The 12,676-nt window shown below is 43.3% G+C and overlaps 1 long non-coding RNA gene across 1 annotated transcript in view; it reads right to left on the reverse strand.

Annotated features, from left to right (window-relative positions):
• Positions 1-1,589: 1,589 nt before the first annotated feature.
• The window catches only part of LOC147691906 (uncharacterized), a 111,827-nt gene continuing 100,740 nt past the window's right edge, over positions 1,590-12,676 (reverse strand). Inside the window, exons 2-3 of the long non-coding RNA XR_015299799.1 lie at positions 3,689-3,792; positions 1,590-1,635 (exon numbers count right to left, since the gene is read on the reverse strand). This is a non-coding gene — a long non-coding RNA (uncharacterized LOC147691906). The remainder of the gene's footprint in view (positions 1,636-3,688; positions 3,793-12,676) is intronic.

The raw sequence follows: 12,676 nt of genomic DNA on the forward strand, positions 1-12,676 counted from the left end.
CGTCGACGACGCTCTCGTCGACGCGTCCGTCGACGGGGTCTTTTTCGTCGTCGATGGGTCCGTCGACGATATCTTCGTCGACGATGGCGTCGACGACGGCAAGGTCTTCTTCGTCGACGGAACAGCCGTCGACGACGACGAGGGTTTCTTCGTCGACTGTTTCATTTTCGTCGATGTCTGATCGTCGACGAGAGGTGTGACAATCTTCGTCGACGAGATGGGACGAATCTGAACATGAACAAAAGTTGGAGAGGAGGCTGAGGACATCACCATAGTCGATTTTGGTGAGGAGAAAGTCAAAGTAGAAGTCATGGCAGAGGCAGCCTGACTGGAATTCGGCAGCGCTGTTGGAGCCTTAGTCACAGGTCTCACAGGAGACACCAAAGACTCTGTTCTTTTTAAGCCTGGAAGCTTCACAGACTTCTCTGAGGATTTTTGACCTTTAGAAGTAGAAGGCTCACCAGCCTCTGAAGCGATCTGGCGCTTCGCCACCTTAGCCTTAGGAGTAGGCACAGCGCTCTCAGCCCTCCTCTTCTTTGACCCTTTAGAAGACTCTGAGGCAAAACTTCCTACCTCAGAAAGTGGTGTATCTTTATCCTTTATCCGCTGAAGCCACAGCAGCAGGCGACCCTCTCTATCCCTGAGGGTCTTAGGAGGAAATTTGCGACAGATCTTACACTCCTTGGCCTGATGGTCAGGGTACAAACAGTAGATGCAGCGAGTGTGAGGATCTTCCTTAAACAACCTCGCTTTTCCACATGAGTCACAGTTCCTGAATAGGGACTTCGAAGTAGACATTGTAGAAGAAAGAAAACTGACAAGTGAAGAAAGAATGAGCAGAGCTCAGAGGGACTCCCTATCACACGACGTGCGGTAAAAAATCTGAGAGCCTGGGTCTCTGGGGAGAGCATTCTGGTGGGAGCTGTGGCCTGATTGGCTGCAGTTTGGTCCATACATAATGACCTGGATAGGTTCTAATGTGGAAGTTTTATTTACTGTAGCTGGGGCTACTTTACTTCCTGGTTGGGTATATTGTTATTTATTATGTACAAAGGGTATATTTTACTACTTTTTTATGTACCGTGGGCTCCCACTCCGACGACGGGGAATGATTCAGGCATGTGAATCTATGAAAGACACCCCTAATACTGGAGAACTGTTCCTTCTTTCACAATGCATATTGACTAAAGACAGTACAAAGACAGTAAATCAATAACAAATAAACCATATTTTATTGTGACCGGATGCAACAAGCATCAAAGATGCCATGTTGGTGTTTTACAAAACTACTGAATAAATTAATTAATTTACATGTTTAATTTGAGGGGAAGGGGTTGCTCACTTTATAGTCCATTTTAAGGTTGGTTGAAAATAGGAACTGCACCTGTCCATTACATTAGGATGTTAAACCAACACAACCTGGCGCTTACGAAACTTTAAAAAATAAATTAATGTCACATATAGACAAATAGGATCATAGGATTATTATATAGTAAGACGCTGTCAATCAATTAAGTTTATTCAGAATTTTTAATAACATATTAAACTATATACAATAAATATAATTTGTGATATATATATATACACTATATTACAGTTCTTGCAGATCCAATTCCGCCATCCGACTGTGGTGGTCTGTAACAACAAGAAAATAAAAAGCCTTATAAATCCATAATACAAATAGTTTGTTTCAACCTAAACTAGACTAGGTAAGCAGTATTTGCTCCTCCATATGTAAAAACGTTTCTTACATTATCCTAATGGATTTTAATGCATAATTGATTTGTATGCATCTTTAAGGTCAACATTACAACATACGCCGCAATTTCTTAGAGATTCATACTCATGCAAATTCCTTTAACCTTTCTTGTAAATATATTCTTATGTGAGTCTCCATTAACATTTTGGAATCCCTTAAGTATCCTCTCCCACATCCCCTTTCAGGAATGGTCCTAAAACACAGTAAATTCTGCTGCTTTCTTATTCAGTCTCCAAGACTGATCAGGTCACACTAGGAATCCCACAGGGTTCCTTCCTCTCACCCACGCTCTTAAATGTATTCATGGAGTCACTAGCAGACATTCTAAGTTCAACCAACATCCAATATCACATATACGCTGAAGATATCCAAATTTATCTGAAAGTCTGCTCCCCTGAAGATATCATATCCCTCAACGTAGCACTACAGAATATTCAAATGCGCCTTTCTCTCCACCGGCTCAAACTTAACAGTGCCTGAAATTAATTCCTCTTTATCGCCCCACCCAATCAGGCACCCATCCTTATTAAATGGATGAAGCAACTAAGAGCTTTCAATTGCTTACCACAAGTCATTGATTTAGCAAGATCACTGAGAATAACTCTTGACAAGAGCTTTGATATGAAGAAGCACATTAGTGCTTCCCCCAAAGGAGCAAACCTCGAAATAAACATCTCAAGGAAATTAAAACACTTCCTACCCTGAGATGACTTCAAAGCTGCCGTCCAAGCACTAGTGATTCCCTGGTTGGATTATAGAAGGGACACACTCTGTGGCTTGCCCAATCCGAAACAGGCCTCTTAAGGGCCTTCCTTGATGCTGCAGCAAGGGAGGCTCCAGACCCTCTAGAAGAGCCGGCACTCTACTGCTTGAACCACAGAGATTCTCCAAAAATAAAACCTACAGCAAGCCTTCTCTGGCATTCCCCCCGAGAATTTGGAACTTCCTCGCCCCTGAAATAAGACTGAACTCCTCACCTATATCTTTCAAGAAAGAAGTTAAACTTCTACTCATGACCAGATTTGGATGTATGACATTACAACGCATGCTTTTACCACGCATGCCTTTACAACGCGGTTTTTACATCGCAAACCTTTACAACGCATAGCGCTTTGAGGTGCTGGATAGTGAAAAGTTTAATTTACTATTCCAACACGAGTCCCCGTGGACACTAGGGAAGGTGTTGGATGGTAAATTAAACTTATTCCCTATCCTAGAGCGCCCCAAGCGCAATGTGTTGTAAATACCGCGTTGTAAAGGCACTGCGTGGTAAGAGTTGCGTTGTAAACGCAGTTCACCCTAGATTTCTATCCTAGACCCTAAGAACTCCTCACGCTTAGCATTGTATGACTCGTTATCTACTCTCAGGATTACTGCTATCTGGCCTATGCTGTTAAGGGTTCACTGGCCGCAATCACTTAGTTGTGGCCCCTCTTAGACAGTATTATGATTTGCTCTTTAGACATCAGCTTGGTTTATTAGTATTCATTAAAGTTATCATGGCAAGGAATTCTTGTATCAAACAAATGCTTTTATCTTCTTGGAATATTTGTGGTTAGCAGTGCTTGTTACCTTTGTTACCCTTCGAGAAACCAACTACTTGCCCTGAGTGAGTAAACCGCCTAACAGCTTAGTAAACTCCACGTGAGGAACATGCAAATGTTCAAGGCACGCCGTACTGAAACTATAAAAGGCACGCCTTGGAACTTGGCGGCGCTTTTCTTTCTTGATACGCATCAGCACGAGCTTTGCGGTCCAAGTCGAGAAACCAGCTGACAGCCGCGTTGCAGTCCTGCGTTGAGAAACACCTGACAGCCGGCTCTATTTTCATCAGCGAAACCCGTCCCTTCAACAATACAACCATCCGGAAACCGGCGATTATTTCCCCTTTCTTCCTCTCTTCTCCCGCTCTGTCCCACTTCCTCTTACCTCATTCCTGGAACTCCGGACTCCGGTCTTCGTTCCCTGGAGAATCGGAACGTCCTTCTGTTTCTTCTTGTTCCGGTATCGGCCATGACGACTTCCTGCGCAAGCTAAAAGAAAATAAACAAGATTCTTGTTACCAGGTTACCGGACACAAAAACGAAAGTGCAAACAACCGGGTAAGACATTTAAGAACTAAGAAAATACGCGCCATGCTTTTAATGGGCAACTTTTGAAGACACTTTAGAAAATTTTGAAAAACAATGCGTTCCATGTTTCCTGAACATTATTAAAATACCGAACATTGTATTAGTTAGCCACAGAGACTTGATGTGGTTGGATATGTTTATAATCAACGTTGTATTGTTAAATACAGTGACAGCATGCTTATAGCTGCAGTGTTCTTGATGATCATTGTAATTGAGATGTATTAATAACAGTTTCACCGTTGAGATATTATACACAAATAAGTGGAACTAATCATAGAGATTGCGATAATAAGCCCTAGTAGAGTCTGTTTTAAAAGCTGAAACTATTTTTCGATATTGCTGTTTCTTCCTCTTTCTTTACATCTATCCTTACAGAACCCCATTTTGTGGATGTTACGTACAGTTTGAAAGGTATGAGAACTAGAGTGGGTGTTAAATCGTTTTCCTGACTAACCTTAACTAACCTGTTCAGTACTTGAAAGTGTTTACTGAGATTACAGTTGTTTTATGTCATTTAAGGTGGTAAAGTCTATTGAATCACCAGAAAAACTGTAGGAGTTTTAGCATGGGCCTTCAGACATGAGGTATGATATTAAGAAATGAGGAATAACGAATGAATGTATATCTAGATTCTGTAAAGTCATTACACTACTGTTTATATTTGATGTGTGTTGTCTTAATAGATCAAGATTCGCTTCGCCGATGGTTGATCAAGGAAGGTCCAGAGCACTTCAGCAAGAGAAACCATTGGTATTCCTTAAAGACCAGGATCCAGTGTTTGTTTGTTTGTTTCTCTCTCCACTTCCCCTTTCACTTGCGGATCAATAGGTCCACCAAGTGTTCACTTCCTTATTGGGCTAGTTGATTCACAGGGGAATTTGGACCTTACAACTTCAAGAAGGAAACAACTGGAACACTGTGACTGATTGCGCAACACATGCTACCTGTCTCTACATTATAGTCACGCTTCCCTTATCTGGGGTGTAGCCTGATCTGGTTTGGTTCTAAATCATGACATTATGATTAATGCTTGATTGTTACGTTATTGCCTTTTTTGATATATATGTATTGACAATTTGGTGTCTCCACCCTCATCTGGGGTGTTGCCTTAACCTGTACTGTGCTAGTTTTTGTAATTATTAATTTACATGCTTGTCATGTTATTTTCTGTTGACCTATCTGTCAACAGGGTCAACTCCCTCTTCTGGGTTGTTGCCTTATCATGATCTTGTTTATGACACTATGGGTTCTATACACTTTCCCTATCATTTGTAAAAACATTCTGATACCAGCAAGGGTCATGTTTGTGCCAAATAAAACTTTTCAAATCAAATAAATAAATAAGTATACAACACTGTATTTCAATTCAATTCAACTTTATTCGGCTTCCAGAAGAAAACCAGGAAAGTTACATTTACACAATTTAACATACACATTAAAAAAAAAAAAGAAAGTAAAAAAATAGGCATAACAAGTCAGGTTCCGTGAATTCATGGGTAAATATGAGTATAAAAAAACGCTTTAAAACCATTCACAGTAGTACATTATTATCCAGATCAATTTCAGTCCAAATATTTTCTGTATCTTATTGAACATTTTAAGAACCCTAAAATCAATGGTATGCAATCAGGTTTTAAAAGTTGCAGGTAAAACAACGCTGGGCGTGCCTGTGTAAAATTTAGTTTTTTTATAAGAGGTTTTAAAAACAGTCTGCGGGGGGCCACATAAAAATCACAGAAAAGGACAAAGTGTAGCAGATCCTGTGGAGACAGGTTGTCGCAGCCACAGGGTGCTACACCTGTCCTTTATGGCTCCCTTTAGGTACTGCCAGTAAGAGGTGGAAGTAGTCCAATCTAAACCTTACTAGCAGGAATCTTTCGCGCATTGAAAGAGGCCATGCAAGGTATTGCTCCATTCCTGGAGAGGTTTTAAGCATTAAGTGTCTACGTACTCCAGATTTTTGGAGTTCCTGCTCCTCTTGTTTAATCTGCTGACACACTAGATAGGATCCCTTTACAAAGGCCACATCTTCCTTAGTTATGCTCTCTGGGGTTAGGAAAAGATCCGGGCGTCCCAGCTCGTTGAAAGAGCTCTTTAGGTATTTGGTCCAAGGTATTGCGGACATATGGTCCAGTTTCAGCAGATCCCTGTAGATTTTGTGTGTCAGACCGAGATCTTTGTTCAGCCAGCTTTTTAGCCAGAAGAGCAGAGGGCGCAATCCAATAGTGTTGCTGATATATTGAAAACCAGTTTCTCCATGAATGGAGAAATTTGATGTCCCTTGTGGGACCCCAGCAGATGTTTTAAGAAAATATTTTCAGCCACCTGTATACCTTCAACTCTGGCGTACCCCCACAGCTCACTCCCATATGTGGCTATGGCTACGCTCCTGGCTTGATAAATTTTTAACATTGCTGCCACTGGCCGGTTGCCCATCTTACGCGCAAAATTGAGAATTGCTGCATTACTCCTGGTCAACTCCCCCTGCTTCTTCTTGATCACAGGGGCCCAATTTTGTCTCTCATCTAGGAGAACACCCAAGTACGAAAAGGTGGAGGTTATTGGCACTCTCATTCCGTTTACCATTAATGGATAATGACTCTTAGATCTAGACCCTACCTGCATTATAAAAGATTTTGCATTGTTTATTGCCAAGTCTTTTTTCTGCCATAAACCCCCGAAATGTGTTTAGCAGGACTTGTAGACTTTTGGGTGTCCGTGCTAGGAGAACTGCGTCGTCCGCATATAGCAGTACGGGCAGCCCCCTATCACCCATGTATGGGTAATCGACCCCAGTTGCCTGCAGTGTTCGGTCCATATCGTTTATATAACAGTTAAAAAGAAAGGGGGCTAGGATACATCCCTGACGTACCCCCCTTTCTATACTAAAACTCTCAAGACCCTTAGGTCCTGTGAGTACCTGACGTTTGCCTTGGTCTCTTTATGGAGATCTCTCAAGAAATCCACTAGATTAGGGTCGACCCCCATGGCGTTCATGTTCCTCCACAGCCCCTCCCGATTTACACAATCAAAGGCTGAGGATAGGTCCATGAACGCCATGTATATCGAACCCCCTCGGGCTACAGTATATTTACCCAATATGAGGTGTAAGTTGACACATTGGGCCACAGTAGATCTTCCCGGGCAAAACCCATAGTGCACTTCTGATATGATGCTATTTTCTTCGGCCCAAGCCCTCAATCTGTTCAACACTATACCCCCTACAACTTTAACGACTGAATCTATCAGGGAGATAGGTCTATAGTTCATGGTACTGTTCCTGTCTCCTTTTTTATAAACTGGGACAATGGTAGACAATCCCCACGATTCAGGACATCCAGCCTTTACTGCTGCATTCAACACCGCCACCAAAACTGGCGCCCACAGAGGTGTGTTAGATCTATAGAGATCAGGTGGGGCACCATCAGGGCCTGGGGCTTTTTTACAGGTAAGGTTATTGATGCTGTTTTCTACTTCTTGTACTGTGAATATGATCTCATTTCCACTCTTAGGGATTATTTGAGGCACAGGGACTGATGTTGTGCGTTCGAAGATAACCCTGAAATGTTCTATCCATTCCTCCTCAGACGCTGCGTTGTTGTGGAAGGAGCCGGAGCAGGGACAACAAGCTCCAGAGGGCTGCGGGGGCTGTGAGAGACGACCGCCCCTCACCTTGACACCAGGGGAACTTGGAAATACCTGTTGCACCTCCCGCTTTGCGGGAGACGCTGCGTTGTTGTGGAAGGAGCAGGGACAACAAGCTCCAGAGGGCTGCGGGGGCTGTGAGAGACGACCGCCCCTCCCCTTGACATCGGAAGTTCATTAGTGAGTCGGGATCTCCGCCACGCGGGACGCGCGCCGGGCTAAGCCCGGGAAAAGGGAGGCCCTCTGTGGCTCTCGGAGGCTGGGCCACCCGATTTGACTCTCGCCTGATTTTTGCTGGAAAAAGGAGGTACACCGAATTAACCCACACCAGTGATTGCCTTTATCTACACTTTGGCTCACCCTATAGCACTACTTTTGGTTATTAAGTTACGCGCCCGACCAGCATAGGTGTCTGTTGTTGTTATATCTACACTGCTATACACACAAAAGCAAGCCACACTATGACTGATAAAGGGGTTCCTAAAAATATTATCTCTCAGGGGGGGGCCACGGAAGGGGACATTGGACAACTATTTAACTAGGGTAACATCGGCAATTGAACGCAAAATAGAGAGAGAGCAGAACAAAGTCTTTCCATAGAAACCACATCTAGTATCCAATCTCCTTTGGTGGCAGCAGACCAAATTCAAAATTTTACTTTACTGGAGGAATTAAATCAGATCTGCAAAACTATATATACTAACGTTGAAGAGAGAAACTAGCGAACAAGTTACTTACCTTTGGTAACGCTTTTTCTGGTAGATACTATATCTGCCTGTGGATTCCTCACCTTGTGAATATTCCCTTGCGTCAGTAACATTCGGAAATTCTTTTTGTAGCCTCGCGCCGACATGGACTTGGACGTCATAGAGACACGGCATCGCACGCGACTCCGCTGACGTCACCGATGCCTACAATAGGCCCACGCCGGCGTGATGACATCAGTTCCGCCCTTTTTTCCGTGCCATCGAGGCACACGGACGGACCAATGACAGTAGATATATACATAGTATACACAGTACACAATAGCCAAGGAGAAACACACACAGTATGAAGCAAATGCAAGAAAGCAATGGAAACATCACCTTGACATTACAAAATATATACATTACATTACAGTAACTCTGGCATAGAAGAGTGGACAACGGGGAGGCGGGTGGGTCAGTGAGGTATCCACAGGCAGATATAGTATCTACCAGAAAAAGCGTTACCGAAGGTAAGTAACTTGTTCTTCTGATAGATACATCTGCCATGTGGATTCCTCACCTTGTGAATAGAGCACCACAGCAGTCCCCACTCCCGGAGGAGGGTGTCCACTCTTCTAAACCAGGAAATCCTGAAGGACAGAGCGCGCAAAGTGGCCGTTCCTCCTCACCTCGGAATCCAAGCAGTAATGCTTTGCGAAAGTGTGGAGGGAAGACCAAGTTGCCGCCCTACAAATATCCTCTACAGGAACACCTCTAGACAATGCAGAGGTAGACGACTTAGCTCTTGTAGAATGAGCCCTTATACCCATTGGAGGTTCCTTACCGGCCAAAGAGTAGCAGATCTTTATACAGAGGACAATCCATCTTGATAATGTTTTTTTATGCACCGCTCTTCCTTTCTTGCAGCCAGCAAAGCCAATGAAGAGCTGGTCATCCAACCGACAGTCTTTAGATATGTCCAAGTAAAAGGACACCGCCCTCTTGGGGTCCAGACGGTGCAACCTCTCCTCCTCCTTGGAAGGATGTGGGGGAGAATAAAAGGTAGGGAGGGTAATGGATTGACCAAGATGGAAAGGAGTAACCACCTTAGGAATAAAAGCAGCCCTGGTCCTAAGAACCATTCGATCAGCATGAACGGTCAAGAAAGGCGGCTTCGAACTAAGAGCTTGAAGCTCACTAACCCTCCTTGCAGAGGTTATTGCAACCAGGAACACTGCCTTAAGAGTCAAAAACCTCATAGGACATTTGTGAACAGGCTCAAAGGGAGCATCCATCAGAAAGGTCAAGACAATATTTAAGTCCCACTGAGGCACAATAAAAAGAGTAGGAGGGAACTTATTTGTGAGGCCCTTCAAAAACCTTAAAACTACAGGAGACTTAAAAAGAGATGGCTGGTCAGGCAAACAGAGAAAAGCCGACAGCGCAGAAAGATAGCCCTTAACCATGGCAACAGCAAGCCCTTGCTGCGCCAGAGAAAGGGCAAACTGGAGAACATTAGACAAATGGGCTCTCAAAGGGTCAATAGAATTCCCACCACACCAAGTGACAAATTTCGACCATCTATACGAATAGATGGACTTAGTGGAGTCTCGCCTGGCTGACAAGATGACATCCACCACGTCAGGCGGGAGAGAAAAGGAATTCAGGGTGCCCCGTTCAATCTCCAGAACAATAATAAACCAAAAGCGGTACCAATATTGCCACGTTACTTATGTGCTGGATCCCGGGTGATCACTCGAATCACTGAATTAAGCAGTAATTCTCAAAGAACCATATTTCAGAATGAATCAGTTTTGTTTTATTTTTAACTTAAATGCAAGTATCAACTCAATATGCATTTTTCTGTTTTTTCAATTAGAAAACATTTCTTTAGTTCCACATCATAAATCACAATGAACACAACTTAAACAAATGACAATACACAAAAAAATATGTTTTGACAAAAAATCACAACTTGCAGTCACCATTCATACCACACAAAAATATCATCACTAGATATATTACAGTTATTTACAAATCTATACAATGTCACAATTAGAAAACAGACAAAGCATTGGAAATAAGCAAGTACACAATGTTGTTATTTTTCGAAATAATCAAGGGTTCCTAATGCTGAGTAGAAGAGGTCTACGCGTTTCGATAACCCCTGGTTGTGGGGAAATCTCATCAGGACCATATGCCTGCGAATGGAGAACGAAATTGGGTCAGGTGGATGGACAAAACCAACTCCTCACAACGCTACAGTGGGGGTAGAGAAAACTAATCATACCTCTCAGTTGCTGGCTTCGCTTTTGTGGTTGTCACTGTGGGCAAAAAATGAGGTGGATTTAAGCCTCTAAAGTGAAAACGCCAGAGGGGCATTCTTTCAGTCTTAACGAAAACATTCACTCGTGATTACTTACATCGTCTTACGCCTACTGCGGCTGTTTATTGAACTGGAGGAAATTTCGGGTGGAAGTGGATAACTGGGGGGTAAAAAACAGGGATGGTTTTAGAATTTGGTGGGAAAAGCTCGTTTCCATTGTCGTAATCGTTTGCACAAAGCGACTTACTGATAATTGCTTAGCGCAGGGAGTTCACGGGTATCTCAGTCTGTATTGAGCGAATCAATAGCGTGCTCCGGTCTCCTGTAAGGGAAAGGGAGCTGGTGTCAGGTATCCAGGTTGGTTGTAAAGATCGCCTCTCTTGCGATGTTTCTCTCACATGTAAATTCGTTTACCTGTTTGCGTCGTGTCCGCTGTCTAACTCGGGGGGTCTGCGCTCTTCGGTCTCTGTTCGTTAGTCCAGTAACCGGCACCATCCAGTCGGTAACTTTGATCTCGCGTTCGGTGGTTTTAACTCACTTCCTGGTTACCCGGGGATTATGGGGATTGTAGTTTTGTAGTTTTGTAGTCCGTTGTCATGGAGACGGGCCGCGTTTTGAGTTTTGAGTGTGTGGGGCCGTGGTTCACAGTCTATGTGGGAGACAGCAGTCTGAATCTCGGTCTTTTCATATTCTTCAACATCTCACAGGCGATAAAGCTCGGAGAGTTCATTAAGGCCATCTATTGCAGAATTGAATTTGACTATCAGCATGGCTTCAGTGTGTGACAATTTTTCTTCAATGTCACCACCTCTGAGATCTTTCTCAATTTTAGCAATTACTGTCCATCTTAATTCATCAACGGTATGTTTGTGATTCACCCAATGGTTTACCAGTGGGGCCGTTAACACATTCTTTTTAATGCGTGATTTGTGCTGGGTAATGCGACATCTCACCTCCTGACTTGTTTTTCCGATGTAAAGTTTATCACAGGGGCATTTGATTACATATATGACGTACTTAGATTTACAATTTGTAAATTTTTCATGTTTCCAGGATATCTGTTTATGTTGAAACAGATTTCCTTCCTCGGTACTTGCACAGCAGATGCAAGAGCCACATCTGCGATGACCTTGGATCGGTGGTAATCCTAGCATAGTGCTGATTGTTGGTATGTTCGGTTTAAGTGCTGCTCGAACTAGGTGATTGGCTACGCTTTGGTCCTTTTTGAAGGCAAATAATGGCTTGTCTTTAAGTGTCTCGTCTATATTTTCCACTAGATGCCAGTTTTGTAAGATTGTTTTTTTGAAGACATTTGAGTTTGGGCAGAATGTAGAGACGCAGACCATCCTGTTTTGGGGTGGTTTAACCTTATTTGTTAATAGTGTATCTCGGGGGATCCACCACACTCTTTTCATTGTTCTTCTGAGAAGTTTAATGGGGTAGCCTCTTTGTGATAGTTTTTCAGTCAAGTTCGCAGCATGTAGCATATATTCATCCTTAAAGTAGCAGTTTCTCTTGATCCGCAAGTACTGTGAAAATGGGAGATTCTCTTTCAAATTGCGCGGGTGGCTGCTGTTAAAGTGCAATGCCTTGTTTCTGTCCGTCAATTTTTTGTATAATGTTGTGACCAGACCATCATCAGTCGGGTACACTTCTACATCGAGGAATGCCATTTTAATTTTGGAGTAGTTGATGGTGAATTTGATTTCCTCCGTTCTTGCATTTAGCCAATGGTGAAATTCCTTCAATTCCTCTTCCGTCCCTTTCCACGTCATAAAAACATCGTCGATGTATCGACTCCAACTTGTGATTTTTTCTTTGAATGGGTTTGACTGGTACACAAACTTCTCTTCAAATAATGACATAAATAGTATAGCTAACTCCGTTCAATCTCCAGGCATGAAGGTGCAATGTCTGGAGGTGGGGGTGTAGAACCTGCCCTCCATCTGAGAGAGGAGGTCTGCCCTGAGAGGGAGATGGAGCGGCGGGTGAGAGGATAGGTGGAGAAGATCTGTATACCACACCCTTCTTGGCCAGTCCGGGGCGACCAATATGACTTGGGCCCGGTCTTGGCGAATCTTCCTCAGAACCCGAGGAATCAAAGGTATGGGAGGAAACGCGTAAAGGA

Source organism: Lissotriton vulgaris, chromosome 9 (assembly GCF_964263255.1).
Source record: "Lissotriton vulgaris chromosome 9, aLisVul1.2, whole genome shotgun sequence".
NCBI lineage: Eukaryota > Metazoa > Chordata > Amphibia > Caudata > Salamandridae > Lissotriton > Lissotriton vulgaris.